The following is a 16,421-nucleotide window of genomic DNA, read 5'->3' as shown; positions in this document are numbered from 1 at the left end:
TGCTTTTATCCAACCCAGTCGGAATAAGGAAAAATCTGAAACCCCTTAATCTTGTATCCAGCTTCTTTTTGTATGAGATGATGTTCGGTGCTGAATAACTGAATGATCACGATTACTTAGTCTTAATTTACCATGATATTATATCACCACAAAGAAGATACATGAGGCTGAATAGCCAGAAACCTCTAAAATTTCATTACTTTAGGCCACTTTTAACAAGAATGGACCTCCTGCAGTGTGAGCTTTGGACGGAGAAACGATGCTTCGTGGTTGCTGTTTTTCTTACTTCCTTTGCTCTCTGACTCAGAAGAATGCTGCTGAGAGCAAACACTGACTTTCTGTAAACTGAACTCTAACATAGAGATAGATGTCAGGTTATGTTTGAGCACTCTATCTAGCTGAGCACGAATAGGACCGAGCATGTGTTCCGTCTTTATAAGGTTGCAGGCTCCATCCTATCTTCTGTTTCGAGTTAAACCCCAGAGAGGCTTTCTTTCTTCACTTGGAATTCATTGTAAGTAGAATAAAGAATACATGTATTATGGCGGGGATAAATTGTTTATAAGTTTCTCCCCCTGTGGCACAAGGTCTCAAATCATGGGATGCTCCTAGATAAATACAGACTTATAGAATGAGCGGCTTCTTATTTCGAACATTTCTCTAGCAATGAAGATCCATCTCAGGAGTCCTCATGGACGCCACAAGACTCGATCCTCTAATGGCTTAACCACAACCTTATGTAATAATGATATGCTGGGAGAGAATTCTGGGCTCTGTTCTCAGTTAGGTTAAGAAATTTTGGTCAATAAAACATTTCTAGTCTCCATGGTCTAAAAACCAACACGATCTATTTTTAACCCCAGTTACACCAAGTCAGAATTTGCTTACGCTGAGATTGCTTTCCCAGTGTTTCAGACCAAATACAAAAACTGGATAGGGAGCAGAGACGGAACGGCTGTGGAATGTGTCTGAAGCTGCAGTTTCTCCTGGTGGTAAAGTTATTTTTTTTGTTTTTTTTAAAGCCTGGTTTGTCTCATGTTTAGGTGGCTGGCAGGACAGGGAGTGAGGACAGCAGTGGGGGTGACGGGTTAGAGATCCAGCAGGAGCTAGGAGCAAAGGGGAAAGGTCATACATAGAGACACTGACGAAAAACAGCATTGCTGAACCCTGGTTCCTCTGTATTGGGGTCGATAAATCATCAGACATGAGTTGTTTTTGCCTCACAGGTGAGGTGAGGAATCTTTGGCGAATGGGTATCGATGTGAGGAATTAGAGGAAAAACGCAACTCTCCGTATGTCGTGGGTTTGTTGTCAAGTGTACCGAAGTAAATCGGTTTAAATGATGAATATATTTCTGTCTAGTTCTCGAGCAGTGTAACTAAATCAGTAACAAGTAATACAAAGAACACTTTGTCCTGTTTACTTGATATTATCTACAGGATTCAGAGACGTTAAATTTGTTTTTGATACACATTTCTTTTCCACAGTGAGTTTAGATTCTTTAAATCTGCTCGGGTCAGAGCGTGTAGGTTAATCAGATTGATAAACAGAGGCCAGAGTTCTGGAAAGACTGCACTGTGGTGACACTGATTGATTGATTCATTTGCAAGGGTATTGATTGACAACGTTCCCCAGAGACCTACAGCTCTGACACTAACAGGAAGCTTGGACTAATAGTGATGAATAGTCAGACAGATCAGTTTCCGTGAAGCGATTAATGATGGTCAAGTTGTAGTTAAGTCATAATTACAGGGTCATTATTATTAGAATTCAAACACTGGGAAATACCTTATTCTGGCATTTATACCACGAGTAAATGGAGCAGATGCTTTACATTTACTTCCCCGTATTTCTTTTTACTCAAAATGCTTGTCATCGTTTTTTCAGCACCTATATGAATATGATTCTTAAATTAATTAACATTTCCTTAATTAATTGACCTGAGGCTGAATTAAAAAAAAAAAAGATCTTTAGAAATGATCATACTGTATATTATTACTGTAAATGCTATGTTTTCTTGGTTCAACCTCATTTTGAACACATAGCTACAGCTATAAATACGTTTTTGAATATTTTCTTCACGTTTTAATACAAATGTGGAGTCTTCGTATTTTCTTTTATCAGATTTTAAATCAGATTTTGTCAGGACAGGTTATCCTTTGACAGACGTTTACATTTAGTGTATCTATCCTACAAGATAATGCCATTTATCTCTGTTAAGGTTCGCTCAGTGTTAATGCAGTCTGCTTGCCATTGTTTATTTTAATAGTGACTGCAGAAGTTTCCCCCTTCTCCGCTGGAAATTATCGTATTTTACAAAATTTAAACCACACTAGATATTCTATCATAAATCTAATAAAAGCCTGAGTAATTAAACTGTAGTACAAACACTTTGATCTGCAAAATAATTTGTCCTTGAACATTTCCCCTGAAATCTGTGCATTCCTTCATGCAGTGTTTGTCGTAAAGTTCCCTTCCTCCCACGTATCACTTATGCTCCAATTTGTGCCTCAAATCCAATTCGGTTAGCTCTAATCCTTTTGCTGACACTTCTGCCTGTTTATTGTGTCTTGCACATGGAGGGAGCTGATTAGATGCGGATCAGACTTGCGAGGTACAGACGGTGGAATTCAATCCTCACACGCACTTAAACTGTTCCTCATGAGCATCAGATGATATGTGTGGTCTTCCCTCTGCTTTTCATCCCTCGCTCTGTGTCCAGGGAGATAGCGCATCATGCTAGTAAAGATATAGGAAAGACCTGTTCTTTATCTGCTCATGACTAACTAATCATAATCTGATCTCTAATACAGCCAGTACATACAATCTCGGTGAGTTTTCTTAGTACCTGTGTTTTCTTTTCTATTCCGACTAAGACTGCAAAAAGTGCCAACTCAGTATGATGAAATGAGACGTCTTTTGCCGTTTTGCATTATTTTCACGGATCATTTATCGTCTAGCAAAATATGCCGTCAGACAGTGGGGCTTGTGAAAATGTGATCTTTGTGGAATGAACAGCATCTGTTGCTGTTTTAGATCTACATTCAGAGAGTCTGGCTGAAGGCCGAGCGGTCTTAAAGCTGACCTACATGTAAACTCCTCCTGGATTAAAGCAGGATAAAAAAGATAGCTGAGCCCTTTTTAGATGACTTGTTTGGCTCTGGTAATTTGGTTGCGTTGCAGTTAGCAGCGTGGGATTTAGATGGAATGTATACATCTCTCCAGTTGCTACAACACAGCTGTAGCTTTGTATTAAAGGTTATGTACTTTAGTATCCAGATAGACGCGTACACCATTTCAGCGTATACCATTTGAAATCCTTTACAGGTATCTTTATTGCTTATTGCTGTTCTCTGAAACAAGAACAGTGTACTCTGGTGTTAAGTACAAGGAGAGTGACGGTCTAGTCGTTAATAAATGTTAGTCACTCTGACTGTCATCTTACCTGTGAAAATAAGGACATGAACCTATAGCCTTCATTCATTTATGTTTCAAAACTGCCTGGTCAGGGTAACAGTGGATTAATCTGACGTGTAATTCTGCTTATTTCACAGCATTTTGCCAACGATGACTAACGATGATTAATAAAGTTAAATTTAATGTTTCAATATAGTTGCGATAAACTCGCTTATGTTATAGTCGTTCAGTCAACAAACAATAAATGCCACCACATCAACAGTTATACTATAATTACTTAATAACTATAATGACATTTTTAATAATGGCATGTTTTAAATCTGTTTATTATTATAATCATGTTAAAGTTGTAACTACTGTTCAAACTGTGCTATTATGCAGAAATAATGAACTTTCTGACCAATCGTATTCAAGAATTCAGCAGAATTCTCGAATCCTGAATTTATCATTATCCTTAAATTCTTCATGAGTATAAAATAAAATCAACCGAAATATTGAATATTAAACAGAAGATTATTTACAGTTTTTTTGTCTACAGAGCTGATTTGAAGAAGTGAGCATATGAAATGTGACAGAGGTATAAGACAGGTCAAGAAGAAGTGGCAATATAGAAGGGTGAGAAAAGAAATGTTAAAAAGACTGGAGTGAATATTTCCACTGAAGAAAGTCCAAATAATATGAAAGCGGTTCGAGAGAGTTATAATGGAGTGTATAGAAAGCTTGGGCTTAAATGCTGTTTGATGGCATTTCTAATTTAAATAATGTGGCATGTGGTAGACTAGTGGTTAAGGTGTTGGGCTACCAATCAGAAGGTTGTGAGTTCAATCCCTGGTCCAACAAGCTGCCACTGCTGGGCCCCTGAGCAAGGCCCTTAACCCTCAATTGCTCAGCTGTATAAAAAAAAAAGAGATAATGTAAATTGCTCTGGATAAGGGCGTCTGCCAAATGCTGTAAATAGAAAGGTAGAATGATTTAGATCTTTACATACGCTCAACTTTTCTTGGTTTCATAAAGAACAAAGATCAGCGACACCAAATCATTGAAACTGAAGTTATTGATTGTTTTTTCTTTCTTTTTTCATATGGTATGTAGACTATATGGAATATTTCTTTTTCAAACTTTTTGCCAAAGCACGTAAAAGTGAAGTTCTTCTTCTTAATGGGCCGAGCTTCAAGGCTAACCCCAGAGCTGCATGGCATCATCACCAGCAGATATAAGATAGGAGTAATTATATATGTACTTCACGCAACATGTTCCCACTTAGAGGGATAAAGTGCCTGACTTCAGAGAAAAAAAAAACACATTTCCTGACGATTTGCACCATCTGAGAACGTCAGCTTTTTTGAGGGATTGTTTGATGCATGTTGTTTTATTTATATTTATATATAGTTATTCATTTCCACGGTAAGAAGCTGACATTAAAGTGCTATAGGTAAATAATCAGCATGGTGTTGTGATGCAGAAGTTTCTCTTAACACCTTAAAAATTAGATTATATAAGAATAGCAATGTTTCATTCGTCATAACACAGCAATTTTCCAACAATAATGTCAACATTACTGGAAAAAACGCAAAACGTCCTGTGGTGACTGACCTCTAAGTGTTGCAAACTCCGGACACTGGAGACATGGTAAATTATCAAATGTTTGAAAATCATCTCCAAACTTCATCTTTTTGCTGTTATAGAAATTTATTTAATACCTTCTGACCAAGATTTCAACAGTGCTGCGTTGTTAAAAATAAACAAAAATTTTTTTTTTATAAATAAATAAATCATTTAAAAAAAACATTTAATTCCTCTTGGAATGGTTGGAGTATTAAAAATATAGATAATATTTTTTTTCTTAGATGGACAGTGAAAAGGTGCAGAAGCTTAAAGAATTCCTCCGAAAACCTCTTTCAAGCTGCTGCCTGTCAAAAGTCGACACCAAAGCTGTCTTAATCTGCTGCCATTTTCACACACTTCCCTTTGAGCTCGTGTCCTTCGTAACCACACAGTTAAAGTTCCATTAGCGTGCATGTCTGGTTCCTGTTAACTCAATGGAAACCTGTAGCTTACGCCACTCACAGAGCTGAAACTCAGGGTTAGAGGGCTTCCTTCCTGCTGTGTTCCGATAGTGTGCTGCGATAGTGATACTGGGGAATGGAGCTAACAGACCCTTCAGCTAATTCACTGTTAAGATGAGACTTTCACTCAGATCTCCGAGCTGTCGGTGTGTCATAGCAAGACGCGACGTTTCAAAATGAGGTCACACAGAGGAAAATATGCTCTCCATTTTCTACTTATCTGAAAAGACTTTTTATATGGAAAAACAAAACATGGATTCCTTGGAAAGCTTGGAAGTAGATTCTATTCCATTCGAAGGCCACCTTGGAAAGGGTGTTCTATAAACTCTTAGACTTAAGGAAAACAAGTGGGAAAAGGATTTTATTTCTGCTGGCTGTAAAAGTGTTGTGCTGATCAACACCGACAGTAGAAATAAATCCAAGCAGACAAAATGAGTGCATTGTAAGTTGTAACAAATGTTTTCAGAACACTGCATAATAGAGTTCGGTTTAATTTAGCGTGTTCTAGTCATCAGTTTTGAAGTTCAGATAAAGGATTTTGTTGCTTTAATTACAGAAATAATATTGACTGGGCACAATAATACAAAGATTTTCCATTTCTTTGTATTTATTCCTCTGCAAATAAATATGACTGTGTTATTCTTGACAGTGATTACATCTCTTGATTGTAATAATAATCTCGGGTGTTAAGTTTAATCCAAAAAACCTAATTCTGATGAAATCCCGAACCTGAGACCCCACAGACAACGTGCTTCTGCATTCATGATCTTAATCTGTAAAGTGCCAAATATTTTCTCCCCGTGAATGTTTTATCTTATATCTAACATTATCCCAATGAAATTGGTCCCAAGCAAATTTTTGCTCTCACTTAGCCCGTAAAGCATAGCAGAGCTCTGTGCTAGGCATATTTATTTACACAGCACAGATTACATACTGAACCCTCTGGAAGGTTTGAAATGTTTGTTTTTGCTACACGGATATGTATATTTCTATCATACCTCCCCGATTTAACCGTGCACCGAGACGGCAAGGTTTTCAAGCTCGTTGTAAGCTATTTTTCAGCTCAGAAACAAATATAGGCTATAAGACCAGCACATTTGAAAGTGGAGTGAAAAACAACAATACATCAGGGATCAGTTTCTCATAAGGAGACCACGTGCTTGTTATTAAGGGATTACTCAACTACATGAAAGAGAAAAATAAAAGCAAACGCATGTAAGACACAGAGATTTACGCTGGTTTATAATAATAGTTCGTAATAATCTTTTATAAGGAATTCTCTACAGTAGTAAAACACTTACTTACGGGGTGTGTCCACATCGACAAATTATAGTATTTTGGAAGAACGTATTTGTTCAGCTAAACGATGACAAGGCCGTGTGACCTGTGTGAGGAACGTTTGTCCTGGTCTTTAACTTTTACATTATGCCTGTTATTGTGCTCAAGTTCATTTCAATTATCTTGTCGTGGATGTTTATATGAGCAATGACATGCAGCTTTTTGCCAGGTGCTTTTTAAAGCCCAGTGCCACATCTGGAACCACTGTGGGATGAGGACAGTCATATGCTCACCAAGGGACACGAAATTTCACAATTTCACAGGATAAAATGACACAATGGACCACATTGTTCACAAAGATAAACACCACACCAAAGCTTTAGAAGATTTGCGTGTAGTTTTTGATAATAAACCATGACAAATGTCAATGTTATCTTTAGGAGCGGAAAATAATCTGCATTTTAAGGAGTATTCAGGATTTGTTCAATTGTACATTATATAATATATCCATTCTCATTTTATAAGAAAGTGGTATACAAGTAGATTCTAATTTTTATATGACCCATAAAAATAAAAATGGAAATAAAACCTACCCAGAAGCAAATTATTCAATTTCTGGAATTGACTGTAATATAATCTTTAGAGCTGTTATTTTTTCACTTTACCGTCTTTACAGGTTACACGAAATAGTGTGAAAAACAAAAAGCATTCACTGAGCTGCAGATCTGCCAGCATAAACACCTTGTTGATGAGCGAGTTCAGAAAAGAATGACCTGATTGATTCGAGCTTACACAAGGCTACAGAAGCACAAAGAGCCTTTTTTTTAAACACGTTGAAGAGAAAAGCATCTCAGAATGGACACCATAGCAAACCCTGAGACGCGTAGGCAACAATAATAGAAGACCACATCATGTTCCATGAACCTGTGGCTATAAAGGGTAGAAGTTCTGCAAAAAAAGGACAAACGGAGATTAGAAAAATTTCTCCTGGTGTTACAGGTGTCACCAGGTCTGTAAACAGGTGTTTATAATAAAATGGTCAGTGAGTTAAAAATGGAAAGACTAAACTTCTTCTTGTTAAAATGAATAAATTTTGTAATACACAAATGAGTGAATGTATTCCTGTTGAATCTGACCTGTTATCCTCAAACATAAATATGATAAAGGGAAAAATAAACTGAGTGAGACAGTGTTAATCAAAAGTCTCATTCAAGACCTAATAAACTTATATAAAATAAAACAATCCACAACAAATGATATGTTTCTATTTTAAGTGTCTCATCTCATTTTGACTTCTAAGACTTGCAAAACCCAGATTTCGTTTATGGCTTGATGTGGGAGCCTCCAATCAGTGTCTCTTACACTGTCTTCACTCTTTCCTTTACTCTCAGAACAGCCTGTTATTTTGTGGCTGTTAATCTGTTGTTTACACCCTGTTCTTTCCACATCTGGAGTCATTTGCAGCAGCCAGCATGGTCACCCCCGAGCTAAGCAGCGCACATGAATATCCAACTATGGTCTATTCTACAGTCAGCAAATCAGGACGAGGCCTAAATCCTCTCTTCACGTTCCTTCCCTCATACTGTATGGGTACCGAGAGCTGCAGGAGAAGTGAACTCTGCAGACGTCTTCAGCTGGTGGCGAGCATAACGAGCAGAGGGAATGTTTTTACAACTGGACTGAATTTATTTTGCAATGGAGGATTTCTTATATAACAAGTTGCTTCCATATACCTCATGAGCCAAGTCGGTAAACAAGGGGGGCAACGCTGATGTTTATTATGTCACTTTATTCCCTATATACCATTGCATCTGTATTTTTTTTTTCTTATGAGAAGCTCCAGGTTAAAAAAATAGATGCATGAAAACCACACTCCTGTCAGCAAAGACGGAATTTAAAGTTTGGTAGGAAACTGGATCAGACCAGGCAACGTTATTCCAGTCTTAAATTGTCCAGTTTTGGTGACTCTGTGATCAATGTAGCCTTAATTTAAGGTTCTTGGCTGACTGGAGTAAAACCTGATGTGCACTTCAGCTATTGTAGGCCATCCACCTCAAGGTCCAATTATTTTTTACATTCTGAGATGATTTTCTGCTCACCGCGGTTGCAAAGAGAGATTACTTAAGTTACTTTCCTTTCAGTTCGAAGCACTTCGGCCATGTTCCCCTTACCGCTCTCATCAACAAGGCATCTGTGTGCGAGAGATCCAAATTTTCTAAAATACCCAAACCAACCCATCACGCACCAAATACTCCATGTCACATATCAAAGTCAGTGAAATCAGATGTTTTCCCCATTTTGATGCATGATCTGCTGACATGATTGTCTGATTAGAATTAGGAAGATTAGTGTAGTTATATATAGATATATTAGTTATATATTTACCAGTATATTGTAAATATATTAATGCCAACCTTAATATCCTTCTACTTTCGTTTTTTCTTTAAAGGCCCCTTGATGAATGGCTTCTACTTCTTAAGCAGAACCATTTCCTGATCCTCAGTGGTAGATTCTTTGCTCAACAGGCAGCATAATACATTATTCCCCATCATTTCCAGTTCTCATCTCCACCAGCTATAACTCTGGATACAGTTTCCAAAAGTCTGTCAGCATCTGGTATAAGAATATATAGATGATCTTGCAATTCTTTCCCGTGGAAGCGTCTAATTCTCGGGGAGGAAATTACGGGTTGCACGAGTAAGAACATTTTTTAGTGAATTGCTACATCACTCATTTTGCTATTTTTGACTCCTTATGTTATAGAGATAAAAGAGGAACTTATCTTTTATTGTGCATCGTAAATGTAAGTATGTGTTATATTACTTAGAGCAAATCCACTGAATATTCAAGAGGGAACGTGCTGTAAGAGTGTACACTTGTTCTGTATCTTCACTTTTTCATCTGAGCCTTTTTCTTTTTCTTTCTCCTTTATTTATGGAGGATTTTGGCTGTTTCAACTTAAAATCCAAAGAAACTAAAGTGCTACCCCGTGGGCAAGCATGAAGTAAAGGCTTTTAAAGATTTAGACATGTTTCTGATTTGTTCCTGGAATGCATTTAACCAAAATGTGACCTTATTATGCAATCTGCTATGACACGGATGACATTATAGAAAAATCTGGATTAGCTAAAATACTTCTGATGACTTGGATTAATGAACCGTGGCTATATAATCAATCCAAAGTGACTGATATGGCACATATGGATACGGCACTTGCTAAGGCGTATGTTGTATGAGGATATGTCACTAGCCTACATACACACACACACACGCACACACAAACACACACACTGATTGCAAACTATGAATTCAACCCACAGTGTTTTTATAGTGAATTCAAAGCATGATCAGCAGTAATTGGACGAATAAACGGAGCAAGAGCAATGATATTGCTGTCACAGCTTTTTTTATTACAATAATAATCTCTGGTCTTCATACTTTCCTATCTACGTTTCTTCTTTGGATCTGTTCAGCCTCTTCTCAAGTCTTGGGAGCATTTTACATTCACATCCAGTGCAAGGCTCTTGTTCTTTCATGCACCAGCGATACAGTGCTATGTTGGTGCCTTTGCGCTTCATGTGTGATTCAGATTGGAGTGTTCAATCCTATCAGAGTACCATTTGTGTTGGAAGTTGCTCATAAGATTTTTTTTCTCTTTTGGCTTGCCAGATTTTCTTGTGAAGTTAAGCTTCAGGGTGTCAAAATGAAATCTTGTCTATCAGCAGCATTAAGTCGTTATTTTTTTATTGCAGTTCTAATAAATCTTAATGTTATAGTTATAAATAATCCATAATGTTGTAATAAAGATATATTCTGGGATGTCGTTTTACATATTGGGGTTACACTCTAGTCGGCTTGTGTAATTTTTTCTCTGTTTGGGATTTATTAATGAAATGATTAAAGCTATATAAAAAAACAAGAAAATGAGCATTTCTCCCGTTTCGGTTTTAATAGTAATAGAGGATCATCTGTGCAGTCGGGAACTGCTTGTTGGTGTCGTGCTGATCGCCGTCTTCCCGGTTGAATCCGACTACATACACAAACAGTACAGAATAAGCGTACAGATGCTGCATTTTACTCAAAATGTCTCTAGTTTCTAGTGAGACCCAGATCAGGAATAGTCTCCTGGGTGGCACAAATGCCAGCAAAGAGAAATCCAAACATGGTGTTGGCACAATGCCGGCACAGAAAAGAAAAAACCCCAACTCATTTATACCATAACATACTTTCTAATTATCATCATCATAATTGTTTTTGTAATGTTAGATCTGACGCTTAGTTGTAGGCCTGTTTCATGCGGTCAAATTCTTCTTTCTATTTTTTTACCTTTTTAGTGCCATTGCTAATAAATATAGCTAACTGATGATTAGCTGATGAAGTCAACTATACATGTATAGATTTTATTTCACATTCTTAATGACAAAAGTAAGCGTGCCCTACAAGTCCACAGTAAAGAGCATTTTGAGATCGTTGGGTTGGCATCGTCAATTAATTTTGGAGAGTTCAAAACATCATGCTAATTAACATTTACTAGAAAATCATCGCTCATGAGAATTGGTTCAATCTGCAGACTTGTTTCTTTGTCATCAGCAAATGATTGTTAGAAGTCATTCAACGCTAAGCAGACAAACTGTTCAAGCCGTTCGAAGAATCTCGGCTGGAGAGAAAAAAAAATATTTCCAAAAGGAGCTTATGTCTTTGTGTTTAACTAAGACAGAAATTGTAACACACAAGAAAGAAGAATTATAAATTACAATATTTGTCTAATCCGCAATAATCGGGGTTTGGAATTGGTCATGATTTAATTGTTGAAAAATGTTATATGATATTGTATACATCACATATAGTATAACAGCCAGAGGGATCTGGTTTCATATGAAAGCACTCGTGTTGCTAAATTGGCGTATACTAGTTTAAATGCAAGGACGTAGAGGCACTACAGGGGGTGTGGCATTGAAAACATTTACAGCATTAGGTAGATGCCCACAGCCAGAGCGACTTACATTTACCTCATTTATACAGCTGAGCAATCGAGGGTTAAGGACCTTGCTCAGGGGCCAGCGGTATCAGATTGGTGTCCATGGGATTTAAACTCATAACCTTCCAATCAGTGTTTCAATACCTGAACCACTGAGTTACCACATCCCTGTTAGAGCTGTAAGCACAGTTGGGATTCCCATCCTAATCTTCCTTGAAATTGTGCTAATTTCAACTCAGTGGGAAAGTGAGCCATGAGTAATTTCCACTCCTTTCTGTGTAACTGTGTTTGAAATATGGTTTACTAACTGCTCCTTTTACTCATTATACTCAGTGTTCTTGCCTGAATACTAATGCATCACTTACAAGTGAGGCCAAATTTGAACCAGGAATATTCTTCGTCTTCTGCAGCACTGCTCAATGTTGGATATACGACATTAATCAGAATCTGGAGTGAATTTTAATCCCAGGTGGGTGGGGAATGCCCGGTCCATTTACTGCTTTTATTTCCTCCTTCTTTTCACACCTTTCTCTACTGTAAAGCTTTCTCTCTGGTGTAACCAATTAAACATCCTAACATGGAACACGTGTGCAATTAGTCCCTGCAGAATTCATCATGAACCCAAAACCGCTCATTAATTTACATTCTGACGTCACTCTTAATATAACACCGATGGAGAGCCAAACCTCCACCAGGCACCTGATAAAACTTTCCAGAGGAAGTGTTACGGTATTAATTAAAGTTAAATCTTTTTGCATGTTATGTGTTAACTCGGAGCGTTGTAGTATAAATTAAAACTTTTTGAAAGCCTACTGTAAATGTTGTGCCTTTTCATCTGTTGTGGTTATTAGCAGGAAACGAATTTTATGGGCAGGCCAGATTTTATTTATTACATAAATAGGGCAAAGAAGAATGTGATATTAAAAGCAATAACTACATCATTTGAGGCATTTGGGTATTTTCCTGGAGTACAAGTACGCTAAGAATTGCAACTGACGAATGCTTTTCAACTTGCATCATGTAGAAGGCCTACATTGTATATCATAAGATCGTTGAATAAGTCTGGAGTGTACAGTTTACGAACTAATGACTAGAGATGATCCGGATACTCGGCTGAAACGAGTATCCGGTACGGATAAATCACTTCTGCCGAGTACGAGTATTATACGAGTAATACGAGTCAATATCTGTGCTCGGATTGAATGAAAATCATCATTGGGTATCTGATTGTGTCAGCGTTCTGTGATAGGCTAGTCACAGTGCCCCTCCCCTACACACATACAGATGTATTGTGTTGCTGTGTCTCGCTCTGCTCACTCACAGTCACACACAGAACAGCTCTCTGTCTCTCCCTCAGTCACTCGGGTTCGCGGGTCTTTTCCGTTAACGTTTAGGAACGTTTAGGGTTTCTTCAGCTTTTTACTTCGGGTTGTAACGTTAATAATACGTACTTACTAACCAGTAGAGTTCTGGTAAACGTGGGTTCGTTCAGACGTGGTGCTTGCTTGGTAGAATGCGACTCGCATTGCGTCTCTGCCTGTCGGAGATTTTTTTTCTTTTTTAAACCTTCGGCTGTCTCTAACCAGTAACCAGACACTGAGTGTCTGACACGTTTTTGATGTATTTCATAAAAACATAAAGGTAGTAAGCTAGTGTTAGAAATATCACAAATTAATTATTAAGCTACACACACACACACACCTGGTGTGGAAATAAAATAATAAAAAAAGAACCAAAAAAATGTAAAAAAAAATCACACTGATCATAAAAAAATTAAGTTAAAAAAGAAAGTTATATTGTTCATTACATTTTACTTCATAATTGCACTGCATTGTTTTGTTTTCATTGTTGCAAATCTTGTTCTGTAATATAGTTCGTTTGCTATCGTGATCAAAACCACTGATCTGAAGCTCAATCCTGATGCTGCCCTGTAAATATTTTTCTAATCAGCAATATATAACAATTTCTGATCAACCCATATCAATTGCATGCTTAAAATAACATACCGGTTAAAGCCCCGCCCATTCCAAGACAAGCCCACTTCCGGGTTAGGCCCCACCCACTCCGAGTACAGATACAGATACAGATAATTCATATGGTTAACAGATACAGATAATGCTGTACTTGCTCATCCCTACTAATGACCTTTAGTTCAGAGATGTTCCATGTTTAATGTTCACTCATTTTAACCTAAATCAGTCTCGTATGTTAAAGCAAGTAAATATTGACAGCAGGATTCATTAAAGACCTTCAGCGTTTTCCTGGAATTAGGATAATTTCATTTCAGAAATGATACAATTGCTTCTGAATAATGTTTGCATGCTTATTGAACACAGTTGTTTATCTAAATGGAAATAAGCCTAATGTCATTACTTACTAACAGCCTGTGGACCATTTGGCATGAGATATCTCATTGCATAAAATGAAAACATGAGGAAAAGGATGGAGGATTTTATTTCTAAGGATGCTGAGCTGAAATGAAATGCAGGACTGTTTTTGAAGCACAGGAGTAAACTCTGAGAATACCTTTACAGGAGTATAGACATTGGTCCCAATTATTATAGCAGCCTTCTCCTAGTATATGGCATCACTTACGATGGGCTGTTGATCATTAGCTCCTAACTGTTCATGCTAGCTTCACATGTAAGTCTGGATGGAAACATTTTGACTGCTTTATCTGTTTGGACAGTGTTTACTGTGGACACATTTATCTTTTGAGTGATAAAGAAAATTGGATACACCCTTTAAGTGCTAATGTTTTTTATATATTTTAATAACTAGGTACAACTAAATGCTCTCTAGAGCCATATATGTCCCATCTGTTGAAGACGGGTCTTATGCTTCAATAGCTATGAAATAGCTGGTTCATAAATAAACATGGTTTGTCTTTGCATCAATTGATTGAGATAAAATTCATTTTTGAAGGTAGAGGAATTTGTACGAGGTTGTGGTTCCTTCCTTCTCTGGAATATATCACTTCCTCAGACTGAGTTATACAGTTATGTCTTTAAACACAATTCAGGGTTTCTCTGTCAGTAAGAGTAAGTAATAAGCTTTTGTTAATCCCTTTGCTGTACTCCATGTTAATTTTTGGGTAGTTTAGATTTGCCAGAAGCATGGCATATCTCAAATGCTATTGGCTGATGTGGACGTCAGTCAGTCAGTTCAGCACACCATCACTTTGACTTCCTGTTTCAGGAAATACTTTATTTTACAAAATCACATCACAGCCAAAAAGTTATTTTAACAAGGACTTTTAATACTGTGCATTTTCAATTTAAATAGTTATATGGCTGTAAAATTGGATATGGTCGTTATATTTAGCAATAAATACGTTAGCCAAATTAGCCCAAATGTTCTCATGCTTTAAACCCTATAACTTTCAACTTTAAGGTTTATACCTTGTTTTTTTTTTTTGTCCTATAAACTTGCAGTACATTCAGTTATATTGTTCTCACTTATTTGAGTCTGTAAATTCTTCCCCCTGAAATCAGGTTTTGATCACTACCTGGAGCATTGTGGTTGTAGAACAACTCATTTCTGTTTGGTTTTATGCGACTGGCAGCTCTCACTCTTCTGTACCACTCTCTTCCGTTTTGTCCGGTCTGTGGTGAGGAAAACGAATGACTATTGATGGCTGTGTTTATTTGTCCCAACTCATGTGATGTCATTCTTGGCTTCCCCTGGTGCTGCAGATGCAGGACAATGTGAATGGGTTTAGATACACTTCCTTGTCAGAGGGAACCTTCTTCCCCTCGTTATCTACAAACAGGACACTCCTCGGGACATTTTCCTCTGTGTAATCAGCCCATGTGGACCTCAAGTGGGAAAAAAGGAAGTGCCATTTTTCTCACGCATAGATTAGTGTCAATGGTGCGGTCAATGCCAACAGACACTGGACTATTCAATGGACAGATCAATAGATTATTTAGAGTTATTGATTTGGTTCTCCTAACAAATATAGGCATTTACCCGAGTATGAATCCTGTTATTTTATTTGTTGCCTCACTTTTAAGCCTTTGAAATCTAGTTTTGTAGGTTTGGTTACAACAGAAATGATAGGTCACTGAGGCTTTATTGAAGACACCTGTATTTATCATATTTTCAAGGTGCATAAAAAGCAGTGGAGGAATATATGTATTTGCCGTAGCTGCTAAAAAAACTTATACTAGAACAGAGTTGAATTCTCAAATCTGATTGGGCGTTGGTGGCTTAAGCGGTTAAAGCTCTGAGTTGTTGAGCAGATGAACTTCCAAAGCTTTGAAGAAAGAATTTCACGGTGCTGTAATGTACAGTATATGTGACAAATAAAAGCTTCTATTCTATTATTTTTATATTACAGCACAGCTCTGACAGTGGTTACATCTATAACATGAACGATAGGTTAATATTAATACAATCGACCTAATGCGTTTTTGTTTCTATTGTCACTGCTCATTCATAGGAACTTGTACAGCAGACACACCACCCAATAATAATATAAATGTGTTTGAGAAAAGGGGGGCACGGTGGCTTAGTGGTTAGCACGTTCGCCTCACACCTCCAGGGCTGGGGGTTCGATTCCCGCCTCCGCCTTGTGTGTGTGGAGTTTGCATGTTCTCCCCGTGCCTCGGGGGTTTCCTCCGTGTACTCCGGTTTCCTCCCCCGGTCCAAAGACATGCATGGTAGGTCTGTAGTGTGTG

The 16,421-nt window shown here is 37.6% G+C and overlaps 1 protein-coding gene across 1 annotated transcript in view; it reads left to right on the top strand.

The window, feature by feature from the left end:
* The window catches only part of LOC132860364 (collagen alpha-1(XXIII) chain), a 58,973-nt gene that overhangs the window by 23,137 nt on the left and 19,415 nt on the right, over positions 1-16,421 (top strand). The gene's annotated exons all lie outside the window — the stretch shown is intronic.

The sequence above is a fragment of the Tachysurus vachellii genome, chromosome 17, assembly GCF_030014155.1.
Source record: "Tachysurus vachellii isolate PV-2020 chromosome 17, HZAU_Pvac_v1, whole genome shotgun sequence".
Taxonomy (NCBI): domain Eukaryota; kingdom Metazoa; phylum Chordata; class Actinopteri; order Siluriformes; family Bagridae; genus Tachysurus; species Tachysurus vachellii.
This window is presented reverse-complemented; position numbering and strand designations above follow the sequence as displayed.